Genomic DNA, 14,148 nt, shown 5'->3' with positions numbered 1-14,148 from the left:
TAAAAACAAAACAAAACAAAAAACAAAAAACAAACAAAAAAAACCAAAAAAAAACAATGGTTTAAAAAAAACTTGCAATCAAAACTGAGAAAGCGACCAGTAAAGGAAGGGTGAAAGCAGTTCATGTTTGATCATAAACACTACATGTGTGCAGAGTTAAACTAACTCAAATGAAGCATATAAAGATAAAACTGATACACTTCTGAAACAAAGAAAGCGTTGTAAAATCCGTGGTGGCAAATTACTCCAAACTACAACACAGTTATAGACCTGAACCACTAGACCAATCTTGAAAGGAATCAAACACTGCCAATCATTGTACAATATCCGACTTTAAATGAAAGTATATCAGTCATTAAATAATTTCATAATGGTAAAACACTGCAATTGACAAAACCACCTGTGAATTAAGAGCTGAATTCAAAACATCATTTGGACATAAAATGATGAAAAGATACCAACCAATTAGAATAGGAACAGATCGTTAGCGACGTTCTATACATGTAGATGCTCTGAAACATGAAAGGCTCAATAACGTTCTGTTACAAGTGACGTATGCGATAAGGAAATAATTATACAGGAAGTCTCTTTCATTTCAGTGGATCAAGACAACAGCAATATAACAGTACAACGGTGGATTATCAACGTCAAGTGTTATTTTGGTAAAATTAGCTCCGTCTCTCATAGGTTAAACCTAAGAATCATTTTAGTCAAACTACTTAATATAAAGACCTCACGTGCTACTGGAGAGGTATAACACTGGTCCACACGGCATCAAAAATTTTGGACGAAATCATAAAGAAATACCAGTCAATAAATAAATAGTACGAATTCCGTTCTGTTACACGTGTTTCTCATCAGTATGAAAATATTTCATAGAAGAAAAGGCTGGATTCAGAGAAGAACGAGGTACATCAGGACATTTGTTTTTCAAATTCTGATTAACAGTAGAATGTTATTCAATCCTTTATATATGTTTCACTGAATTCGAGTTAGCATTCGACAAGAAACATAGATAATAATGAAGTATGAAGCACCATGGCATTCCCAAAAATCTGACCAAATTGTAAAGTACGTGTAGATTAAAAAACGAATGTGCGGTTGTAACATCTAATGGAACTTCAAAATGTTTTTAAATTGAATCTGGTGTAAAACAGGGTTACAACATATCTGGTTGCCTTTTTCCATAGTAAGAGACTGGGTTTTAAGAGTTTACAGCAGAGAACAAAAGGCACCTAATAAAACTTTACCATCGAGCTAGACTATGCTAATGATATCGCTTTACCTTTCAGTACAGGAGAACATTTTCCAAAAACAAATAATAATAATAAATAAATAAATAAGTTAAATAAATAAATGAATAAATAAATAATAAAGAAATAAAGTAATAAAGAAATTACGGAATTACAGACATAAAAAAATAATTCCGAGTGTTCAATTCCAATGTTTAATCTGTCATTCTCTAAGGAAGTAAAACTTGACAAATGGCAAAAATATGATAGAAATATGATGCAGACTTCGCCAAATGTATCTAAGGATAAAAAGATAATTTAAAAAAGATACAAATTCTCCTGAAAGAGAGACGGACATAAGTAAGTCAAGTCAATGACCACATCCAACACTTATAATTAATGTTCTCTCAAAAGCAATTTGTTGATTAACGTGTGATGGTCGATTCTGTTTTCATTTCTGTCTAAATTCATAAAAACGACATGATAAAATCCAGATAAAACCAGCTGTACGTGAAATTAAAAAAATATATAATATTAAGGCTGTGTCTATGAGGGACGAAGCTATTTGTACTCAAATAACCGATTTTACTGATAACTAAACGCTATAATGTTATACATGTATAACTGATGTCTCAGCCAACGGAAATTGATAGACCTCCATTCAGCATTTTGTGCGTCAGCTGTGTTAAATCAAGCAATTAAGGAGGTAGACCTAGGATAAGGGACACAACCCTTAAAAATCTTTGGAATGTTTGTATTTAGCATTTTACATCAATCTTAAGTAAGCATCTAATTAGCCTGGATTCATTTTATTCTTTGGTGATATTGAATATAATACAAAAATATTGATTTCATGAGTAATATCCCTTACCCTTGGTCTACCTCCTTAAACGTCACTTATTTTAAAAGTAAATTTTGACAGATAATCTACATATATCACTAGGGTAAAGCGGATGACCGAAACGGCCGTAACGGTCATCCCAAGATGGAGGATGGAAATTCGAGTAAGAATAATTTTCTATAATAATGTTGTCTATTCGAGTTATTCAACAAAATAAACATGACAAATAGTTAGTCGTTCATAAATACTTGATATTTGGAGCGGGAAGCATATGGGTAAAATGTAAGATTAGTAAGAAATTACAAGGTAAAAATAACGGCGGGATGACCGTAACAAAGAATCTTTTTTTTCTAAGGATGTCCGTAACATGAGAAACATTTTGTAATGAGAGTTGGCACTTTATCATAATGATAAACGTTGAATTGCAGAAGATTTCACTGAATAATGTTAAATTGATATACTTAATAAATTCATTCCAAATGGCGTCTACTACAAGCGGTGTTTTGTATAAAATACTGAAAAATGACACCTTAAAACTTAGCACATCGAATCAATGTCGATCCATCTTTGACTTGAAGACTTTTCTGATGTTTCCCTGGAACAAAGTCCAAAACGTAATAGCCGAACAGCAAAGTTTCCGTCTTAAGTAATGCAGAAACATCGTGATAATGTACATGTATGGCTGCCGTATTGCAGTATTGTTGGCCAATATTTCGTATTTCTGGTATTTCGTGTCAAATAAACCCGTTTCGGTCATCTCAAATTCTTCGTTACGATCATCCTACGGATATTTTTTACCTTGTAATTTCTCATTAATGATACATTTTACCCCAATGCTTCCCACTTCAAATATCAAGCAATTATGAATAACTCACTATTTGTCATATTTATTTTGTTGAATTACTTGAATAGACAACTTTATTAAAGAAACATATTGTTACACGGCCGTTACGGTCATCCGCTTTACCCCAGTGATATATAGGACGTCTCTGACGCTCTGTCCCTAATAGAAAACAATAAGCGACGTGTATGTGTATGGTCTTTAACTTTGCAACTTCAAGATGATTTGTATAGACAGTAAACAGACATTCTACACTACTCTAGATATTGCGACTGACATGGTTTAAAATCGACATGTCAAAAGGTTTACGGTTGTGACCATGACCTGGCTGACCATTATAGTGCCCTTAAATAATCAGAGACCTTTAACGAACAGAACGGGTTGTTTTTTTTCATCAAGTAGGAACCGCTTATTCTTCCGAAGCTCTTGAATTGCCTCTCCAATTTTCACATAAGGTGGGGTTCTTTTTACTGTTATTTTTTATGTGTGTACTTATTAGTTATTTTGTGTCGTACATTTTGACCCTCGAACGATGGAACTTTGTATTTCCGACTTTCTCTTGTCAAAGAATCGGCCCTCAATTGCATTTCTAGAATGTGTCCTTTTTGTGGTTGGTAAAACAGAATTGAACGACACTTTTTTCTGTAGACAAGTAATAATAATAAATTCGGAACCGAGTGAAATATTAAAACAGAGGAGCATTATGCAGATTCTTATTTCTACATAGCCTTGCGTACTAAAAGTAAAACAAAACTTGGTCTACTTGAGGCCAATGAAGGACTGGGCGCTTCCTTGACATACTTTGTTAAAAAGTGTTGTCTACAACATCACTACAGTATTGTACAAGTATTACCAATAACACTGCAATAAAATATGGAGAACTGATTATCTTGCGAAGCAAAGTACAATGAAATTAAGACATATTTGATTTTATCCTCTTCTTAACTCAATACAAAAGAATTTAATTGGACAACAGTACAGTTTCAAGCTACTAGCATTTTATAATCATAACAGCTACTGCTTAAGGCAACCTATGTGCTATATTGTTATGATGTCTAGAAAATTTAATATCTTTTGCCATAACTACGGAAACGTAAGCGTCAGTGCGAAATATCTCAACACACTAAGAAAATTACTGATGGTTTTTGCCGTGCATGATGTAGAGAGATGTTTTTTACTTGTAACACGGTTTTAGCTGGAACGTTTTTCGTTTAGCTTTCTAAAAATCTGTTTTATCCCGCAAAGTCCTTTGGAAATGAATATAAAAATTCACAACCATTGCAGTTGTTTCAAATTTTCCACTTTTTGTCTTTATATTGCAATTTGTCATATGCACTTTTCTTCTTTTGCCTATTCCGTTTGTGTATTGCGTGTAGTTTTCCCATCAGTTCGTTATTATACAGATACTATATAGAAATAAAGTATATTCACCAATGTTAAACTGACTTTTTTCGCACCCGTTAATGTGAACAAGTACTATCTTTAAAAAAAGATAGCCAACGCAGTAAAATTTTGTTCTTTTTACTTGTAAGTTTTCTACATTTCCTTCAAGAAAATAATACAAAGCACACAATTTCAATTTTCGATACAGTTGTTTTTTTCGAACGCCATTAAGTTATCAGTATTTGGCCAGTCGGGAAACAAAATTGCAATCAGGTGACATGCGTTTCCATAGAAGAGCGTCCTTAAGGTCAAAGGGTAAAAAGCGAAACTATACCGATTGCGTCGGAAAACAAGTGATATACGAATATTCGAATTTCTTTCATATCGGTGGAAAAGCCGATTTTCCAATTGGATAAAAGGTGCTTCTGTGTCATTCTTAATTCAACGGTAGAATCTCCATCAGTCAATACCGCGAAGAAAAACGGACCAGAAAACCGGTCATTATCAAAACACTTCACGATAGTGACCAGCTGGGGATTTATAAATTCTTTTGTTCTACCCAAGCTCTACCTCGCGGAAGTGTATATTGAGCATGCTCACCAACTTACCACAAAAGGGTCTATACTTCTTTAAGTTTAATTATATGTATAACAACTAAAAATCAAGGATACGGTTCCGTAATGAAATAAATATAAGTTGTTGATAAACTGGCCAGTATCGTCATTACCACTGTCCTGTAAGCAGTTATATATATAGATAGACTTTTTAACTACGATGAAAGATAATTTTGCAGTCTTCAGCAGAGTTAATGACACCAACCGTTTCTAATTGTCGGACAGCTTCTAAAAAATTATTTTTATTATAAGTTTTCCTCAATGTCTTTCCACGTCTTTCCTTTTAACGGAAACTCAATTTGTTTATACCAGATTTTTTTTAAACACTGAACGTATCGGATGACAAGATGTTAAGAGCAGTTTTTTTTTTAAATACAATGAAATCTGTCTAAACCGAACCTCTTTTTGACTGAATAGTTTATTCGGTTTAGAGAGGAGTTCGGTTTACACAAGTTGAAAATGCATTTAAATTCTTATAAAAGGACATCATAAAGTGTCTGCTTTTGACAGCATTTCGGTTCATTCAGGCTTCAGTTTAGGTAAGTTTTACTATACATATGCAACAATCAAAGCATTTTCAGAAAAAAAATCATAATATAAAACAGATTAAAGTAAAATACAATCGACATTGAAAATCACCATATTGACATTGCACTGACGTTACTCATCAGTAACTGTTATAATCTCACAATAAACGGAGAAAAAAATCCTTGTGAAAAAAAGTAGTAATCTTTCTCTGATTCATTTCCTGTTTCAAAATATCTGGTTTAATCAGATTGAGATGTCATTCATTTCCATCACATTTGTGTACCCAAGCTCCTATTTAACCAGTAAGTGGATTCATATTAAACTTTGAAGAAATTTATCGTGTGTGATGCATATGGAACTGTTCGTTTTTTATCATAAAATCCTTTATCTTAAAATAAACGTTATGAAACAGTGATCTCATAGAGTAAGTTATGGAGCAGTGATCTCATAGAGTAGATCATGGGCAGTAATATCATACAGAGGGTCATGGGGCAATGATCTCATATAGTAGGTCATGGGGCAGTTATCTCTTATAGTAGGTTATGGGCAGTGATCTCTTATAGTAGGTTATGGGCAGTGATCTCATATAGTAGGTCATGGGGCAGTGATCTCATATAGAAGGTCATGGGGCAATGATCTCATATAGTAGGTCATGGGACAGTTATCTCTTATTGTAGGTTATGGGCAGTGATCTCTTATAGTAGGTTATGGGCAGTGATCTCATATAGTAGGTCATGGGGCAATGATCTCATACAGTAGGTCATGGGGCAATGATCTCATATAGTAGGTCATGGGGCAGTTATCTCTTATAGTAGGTTATGGGCAGTTATCTCATATAGTAGGTCATGGGGCAATGATCTCATATAGAAGGTCATGGGGCAATGATCTCATATAGTAGGTCATGGGGCAGTTATCTCTTATAGTAGGTTATGGGCAGTGATCTCTTATAGTAGGTTATGGGCAGTGATCTCATATAGTAGGTCATGGGGCAGTGATCTCATATAGAAGGTCATGGGGCAATGATCTCTTATAGTAGGTCATGGGGCAGTTAAGTCTTATAGTAGGTTATGGGCAGTGATCTCTTATAGTAGGTTATGGGCAGTGATCTCATATAGTAGGTCATGGGGCAATGATCTCATATAGTAGGTTATGGGCAGTGATCTCATATAGTAGGTTATGAGCAGTGATCTCATATAGTAGGTTATGAGCAGTGATCTCATATAGTAGGTCATGGGGCAGGGATCTCATATAGAAGGTCATGGGGCAATGATCTCATATAGTAGGTCATGGGGCAGTTATCTCTTATAGTAGGTTATGGTCAGTGATCTCATGTAGTAGGTCATGGGGCAGTGATCTCATATAGTAGGTCATGGGGCAGTGATCTCATATAGTAGGTTATGGGGCAGTGATCTCATATAGTAGGTTATGAGCAGTGATCTCATATAGTAGGTCATGGGGCAGTGATCTCATATAGTAGGTTATGGGGCAGTGATCTCATATAAAAGGTTATGGGGCAGTGGTATCATATAGTAGGTTATGGGCAGTGATCTCATATACTAGGTCATGGGGCAGTGATCTCATATAGTAGGTCATGGGGCAGTGATCTCATATAGTAGGTTATGGGCAGTGATCTCATATAGTAGGTTATGAGCAGTGACCTCATATAGTAGGTCATGGGGCAGTGATCTCATATAGTAGATTATGGGGCAGTGATCTCATATAGTAGGTTATGGGCAGTGATCTCATATAGTAGGTCATGGGCAATGATCTCATATAGTAGGTCATGGGCAATGATCTCATATAGTAGGTCATGGGGCAGTGATCTCATAGAGTAGGTTATGGGGCAGTGATCTCTTATACTGTAGTAGGTTATGGGGCAGTGATCTCATATTGAATGTCATGGGGCAGTGATCTCATATAGAAGGTCATGGGGCAGTAATCTCATATAGTAGGTTATGGGATATTGAAAAGACATTGATATTGGCTTATGTAATGGTACCTATTTTGTATCTGCATCGAAAATTTACTGGCCAGTTTTAATGAAACTCGTGAATAAGGCTGCGAATTCGATCGATCTATCAGTTCTTGTGATTAAAACATCTTCTTTAACATGACATCTATGGCAACAAAGTTAGATCTATTTGGCATGGAGATTTCGATGTATCCCCGCCGATAAAAATTTAGTTGGAAATATAAAGGAAGAAGTACTTAGATGTTACAGTAAGACGTATATATACCTCCTATTATGTATGTACTTTAAATTTGTCTTCTGAAAACCACATGCTACTACTTGATGATCTAATTAAAGTATTGATATGTTGTAAGCATGAATTCTCTGCAAAAAACTTCAATATTTTGTAGTGTAAAAGACGATCAAAATCCTCTTAAGAGTTCAAATATCTGTATGAAGTTAAGGATTCTTTTTAATTAGTATTTAACTTGAGGAAATTTAAACGTAGTGACATAGTATTCTAATCTTTAAACAGTGGTAACGAGCTTTTTCGTAAACATACAATCTGATTCAGTAGGATATGTTTACGAAGAGTTGTTGTCATTCTATTAACAGCATTGTTTTGTCTCGGATGAATTCCCCTTGCTTGACGCCAAGCTCTCTTGCAGCATGTATTTGGACCGACCTTTTATGAACAATTCTAACTCGATTTAATAAAGGCAGCCTTCAACAGAACCGTATTTTTACGACTTGTATATGTCTTACATATTGCGCAAAGTGATTGCATTACGCCACTTTAGACTATTTTGGATAATAAAACTAATATTCAGCTTTTGAAGTAAGCACTATACGCCGGTAGACACTTATCATCAAATAAGAATAGCTTTATTGTTTTGTTTGACGTAGTTATTAAACTTTAAAATGTTCACATGAAAAAAAGATGAATTATAATTCAAAATTCATATTAAAACTGCTGAGTGATAATATGACTGTACCTGTGTAAATATTATTTAAAATTCGATAGAATATAATAGACCAAGTTGTCACATATTTTTAACTTACTTTGCTTGCACGATTAGAATACGTGTACAACAACAACGAAATTGTGATATGCTTTTTCGTCTTGAGCAGCCACTGGATAGATGCCACTGCTGGGGGACCGTAGGTCCCTGAGGGTATTATCCACCCTAGAAGTCAGACTTGTCTGAATCCATCTATATCATAAACAATTTACCGAAATTCGCAGTTTCCAGGCTTCATAACTTGTTTACATAAATTTTGTGCTGGACTTTGGCTTTACATTCTGAAGCGCGGGAAACTTGGTTATTCTGGTGTTATCGCAAACAACATGAAAAGTCTCTAGGAGACCCAGTTTGTCTAGCAATGTCAAGGTTGCATTACAAGTGGTTGTAGAAATATGAAGTTTAAATGTCAAATCTTATTTAAATCAGATTAGAAGTATTCGATGTGATACCTGTATTTATTTATTAACTTTATCATTTATTAAGTGATAGAAGAGCAAAAAATAGAAATATGATCAATTTTATTTAAAAAAAAATGCTTTGAAGCGATGCACCCCCAAATCTGGGATCACCCTCTTCGTGTTTATACTAGTCGGGCCATTTGATAGGTGAGAGCAAGTCACGCTGATTGACTCGAACTATATATCATAAAATTGTTTACCGAAATTTGTCGTAACACAATATTATTCGAAATCTCTAAAACATCGAGGCTTCATGCATTCAATGTTTTTGTTAATTTGCTTGGGATTGAAAACTTTAATATAACATTTTACCTTGGCCGGGGGCTAGGGTGCTCTGTCCACAGAGCAACTGGGTTGTGTGCCCCAGGTGTTGGAATTGGCTATCCCTGGCTTGTTACATGCTGGGGTCGTTAGGCTATAATACGAAAAGTCTGGCGGCAAACTATAGTGTACCGTGTTGGAAAAAGGACCACGTTTGTTAAAGAATCCTGACCTGGTATTTGACAGGACTAGGAGCGTGGGCTTTGCTACAGGAGTACATGCCCCACCCTAATCTCTCTCTGTGGCAATCGAAATTCGTCGACCCCATTATCCTTCTGTCCTACCCTTTTTGTTTTTATTTCATTATCATTTCATGTTTATTTTATCATCCACTTCGTGTTCATTGCCTGGATAAAGCTGAAATATTGCTGCTTGAGCGTTAAAACTCACAACCAATAAATCAATCATTTTTTCGGAAGACATCACATTATACACTGGGTGATCTGTCAATTTAAATCACTATATGGTGAAATAGGCAGGTACAGTGTATCCACTAAAGATTGAACTGTTATTTATATATTTTAAAATACTTCTAATATCTGAAAATGATTTATTGAAGAATGCATATAAACTCACAAAATAACTTGCTATAAAAGGTAAAAAAAAATCCTGGGTGTGTAAGTTCTTCACATTTCTAAACTTCCTCGACATATTTTCTTGACAGACAATCAAGTTTTAGCATTTAATATAGTCTGAAAAAATTGTACCCATCACACAAAAATGTAAAAATATCCAGAATGTTTTATTTATGTTTATTTTAATGACAATCGAGGCAAAAACTCTTATTGACATAAACGAGTTACGAAACTAAAGAATTTTAAAGACACTTTTAAAAATATTGAACTAATCTCTCATTGCATCTACAGATTTCGAATTTGATCTCATAGACAAGAAATAGGAAAAGGTCGATATTTAAATGTAGCACCTGAAAATATAATATGTAAAATAAGTAGTAAAATTAGAATTACATTACACAAATGTAGAGTAAAACTTCTATACACTACATGACTGAAATTCAACGAAATACTTTTATTCTTCTGTAATTACATAGTTAGATACTACTCATGAATTTTTCGATATCCCACGCACATTTTAATATTTTCTAGATACTTGGTATGTGTCAAAGTCATTTTTAGAATCATCCTACCAATGTGCTCTTTGTTTAGTTGTGAGTTGGTATTTAGCGATTAAATATGTAGCATCAGTCTCACTGTTCTCCTGGTGTATAATCATGCTTCTTATAATACATTCTTTAAGTTTATCGCTTTACAATAAAACATTTAACATCAAATATAAGGACTTACCGTCGACTTTAACACCAAGGTAGCAGAAGTCAAACCGGATATGATATCATTGCAATGTTTTTCTGTTGAATTTACGACATGCTTATATCGTTAATTCGACGTAACTATTGTAATTTCGACAAAGTAAGTCGTTATTTCGAAACATTACGTCGTAATTTCGACATAATATATCGCAATTTCCACATATCTATATCGTAATTACGACAAAGGATGTCGTAATTTCGACATAGGATGTCCTAATCACGATATAATATTTTTTTCAAGTGGCAATAACCGGCTTCCGTATGATGAGGTATATAATGAAATTCACTTATGTTAACTTGTCATACTATATGTAATATCAGAAATCCTGTTCTTATTTCCAGACATGGTTGTTGTATGGATTTTCGATCAGCTTACAACAGTTATTGTTTTTTTTTTTTTTTTTTTATAATTTTGCATATTTTTTTCTGTTTGAGGTCTGTTGCTTTTAGTCTTTTATAGTTTTATTCTGCATAGAATTGCAAACTTCATGAGTTCTCTAGGATAAAACTACTCCCCAATCTTTGAATTGTCAATTACACCACTCAACATCGGTTAAATTTCTGCACATTTTAACTATTCATAGTGGATTTATCTTTCTAAAAGAGAAGTTTTCTATCATACATTTTACATAAATCCTATGAACGTCCCCGTATATATTAAAAGTAATTTATATATTTAAGGTCCTATAGCCCTCAAAGCATGGGCTCTGATGAAGTTTTTCAGGTAATGGGTCCTTAATTATGTACGGGTAGATGCGACATGATACTTCGCTTTGTTACAATGTACGATCTGACGTGATGGTCACCAATGAAATGAATCTATTGGTCGTTGAATATATTTTAACATCAACATGGATGTCTCCAATAGCGGATGAGATTGTTAGGATTACTACGATTGATCTACGACACCGAATAGTGGAGAAAAAAAACCAAAAAAAAATATGAAAAAATATGTATGCTATTCTTCTCATAAAGGTGATGACCAATGGCCGCGATTAATTGTAATCTCTAGCAAGGACAAGGCTAAAAATATCAATTAAGCTTTTTTCCTTTTACAAAAAACCAACCCCCTCCCCCCCCCTTAAAAAAGCACAAAAAACCTTAAAGTAAAAACCCTTAAAGTTAAGCAGGTGAAGTAAAAACACAAAATGAAAATAAGATCCGGAATTCTAATATAATGGCCTTGAGAAGAACAGTCTGCAAATGGACTGAATGTTTCCAATTTTATAGTTTTTGAATGTTGCTGTTTTAGCACAAATCTTTGAACCAATCACAGGGTGTCCCAAAGTATTGACCTCGTCACTTAGGCGGTGAGATGTATGCAAAATTAGAATTGTGTAAAAACTGTAAAACGTTTTACAACAAAACAAGATGCTACACTACCTATGAGGACGATTTTATTGAAATTCAGCTCAACATCTGTGCAACCCATACCTTTCTTTGTCCTGACAGAAGTAATAAAAATGTATCTAACACCGAGTCATGACAACAGTTATTAACCTCCAACAGCTTTTTAGCATCAGGTTAGACCTTCTATGCTAACGTTACTAAACGTGACTCCCAAACATCATCTGTTGAAGTACAAGCCATCATGACTTGGAGAAAAGATAATAATGATTCGGCAACACTTCAGAAGTTCTAAAACCCCCTAAAAGTGTCTCGAATCGTCGCATAAACAGTAAAACTAAATCGTAATATTACAAACTTAGTCCTTAAAAATTCCCAGACATCTTCAAAATCATATTCGTCTTCCAAATCTTCAGAAAAAAATGTACAATAGAAAATAAATATTTTTTTTTGTGTTGAAAACTTGGAGATGTCTATGTATTGGCGACATGATGTGTCGCCCGTTGTATCAAACTCAAATTCCGAGTCCGCTTCGACCTTGATCAGTTTGATAAAAAATATTATGTTGCCGCGAATGATACTTGGAGCAGCGAGTCTTTGATCGCACCTCCTGGTAGCACTTTTAAAAGCAGGTCAACGAGTCTAGGTCGCGGATCAAAGGTAGGAAAAATATTTCCTATTAGTTACCCTTAAAAATGACAAACTGAATTCAATAGAAAACTCATTTGTCAAAACTAACTCTTATTGTACATTCTTGCTCTCCCGTCGTATTTTACAATTTGTGATAGGAACAGAGTTATCCATAGCTCTGTCACACCTTCACACTGATCTTTAGGCTGTAGTTGTTAGCATATCACTGGATTAAACTATTACCTTTTGTTCAAGTTTCAACTTTAAGTACAGATAAACTTCAGAGGTTGGTAATTCAGTTGTCTTCGTCGTTTGTTTGGACATTCTATGCCCTACATATGGCCATTCGCTTGTTGGTAATCCTCGACCTCAGTGTATCCCATGTGGTTGCCCTTTTTCCAACATGTTCATCTAGATAGTGTAGATTTGGCCCAAAGAAGGCAAACTTGTTTTGTTTGATTGCGACAGTATGTTTGATTTGTTTAAGACTGTGCCATAAAAAAGTTATTGATTTCATGCAAGAAATAGATTTATTTTTAAAGTTTCATTAAAATGATGTTTCGTTATTGTTTTATTTCTTAAATGCCTTTTTGAATTTAAATAATATTATACTTTGAAAGAACTGTTTCATGATAAAATATTGATCTTTTTTTTTTTAAAAATGTCCCATGATTGATTTAAGTTCTTGCCATGATAAAGATTCGGTCGCCGAAAAATTAAAACCAACAGAATGATTATCAATGCGCACTTTACTATTTGAATTAGTAAATAAATGATGTAGACACCAATGATATTATATCGTTTAAATTGGATTAAAATGACGCCATTTAAAAATAACCATTAAGTCGACACTTTTAATTACAATAAATAATTTACAATTCAAGATTTCAAAAAGTAAAAGAACAGCGTTTTATGTAGATGCAAGGAAGGGGAGATACAAGAATAATTTTATTGTTAGATTTAAAGTAATCAAGGACTCCACTAAAAACGGAGAGCATGGACCAAGTGCACTAGTATGGAAAGATCCTCTGCTTTTCGAGAAATGTCCACAGAGTTGCTCATAAAAAGTCAAGTCGAAAGTAGACTAAAGAGGAAAGGAAAAGCTATGACATGTTGAACAAATCGGTTCTTATGGTGCAGATGGATACACTGTAACATAACTCTTTTCCCAAATCGTAATTGTTAGAAATCTAGCGTGGCACAAAAAGTTCGCGTGGTTATATAGATATTAAAACCTAATACGCAGGTACTCAAGGGATGTTGCCACAGAGGAATGAAAAGTAATCGCGTTTGTCGTATAGCTTGGTCAATAGTTTTCCTTTACCATCGATCTCTAAGTGTAGGTCAAGTCTTCACAGTGTCTGTATAGTCCTTTATCTCAATGTCCCAAAGAAGTTTGGTGGTACATTTTGCAGATCCAGCAATATAGCGTTGTTTGTATAGATCCTTGTGAAGTTTAGGAATCCAGTACATAGACGGTAGATCACAATCATTGCCATTGGTAAAGAGACAGATTTATGATTTTCGACTATTTTTTCTTTGGAGAGTGTTGTAGCAGTATAAAGCTTATTATTGCCATTATTTGCTACGCCTACCCCTGAAAGTAAACATTGGATGTAATGTGTTTTGCAGACAAAAATAATGTTGTTT

Source organism: Perna viridis, chromosome 6, assembly GCF_037379345.1.
Source record: "Perna viridis isolate PV_CMFRI_1.1 ecotype Kerala chromosome 6, ASM3737934v1, whole genome shotgun sequence".
Classification (NCBI taxonomy): Eukaryota; Metazoa; Mollusca; class Bivalvia; order Mytilida; family Mytilidae; genus Perna; species Perna viridis.
Note: the sequence above shows the minus strand (reverse complement) of the source record.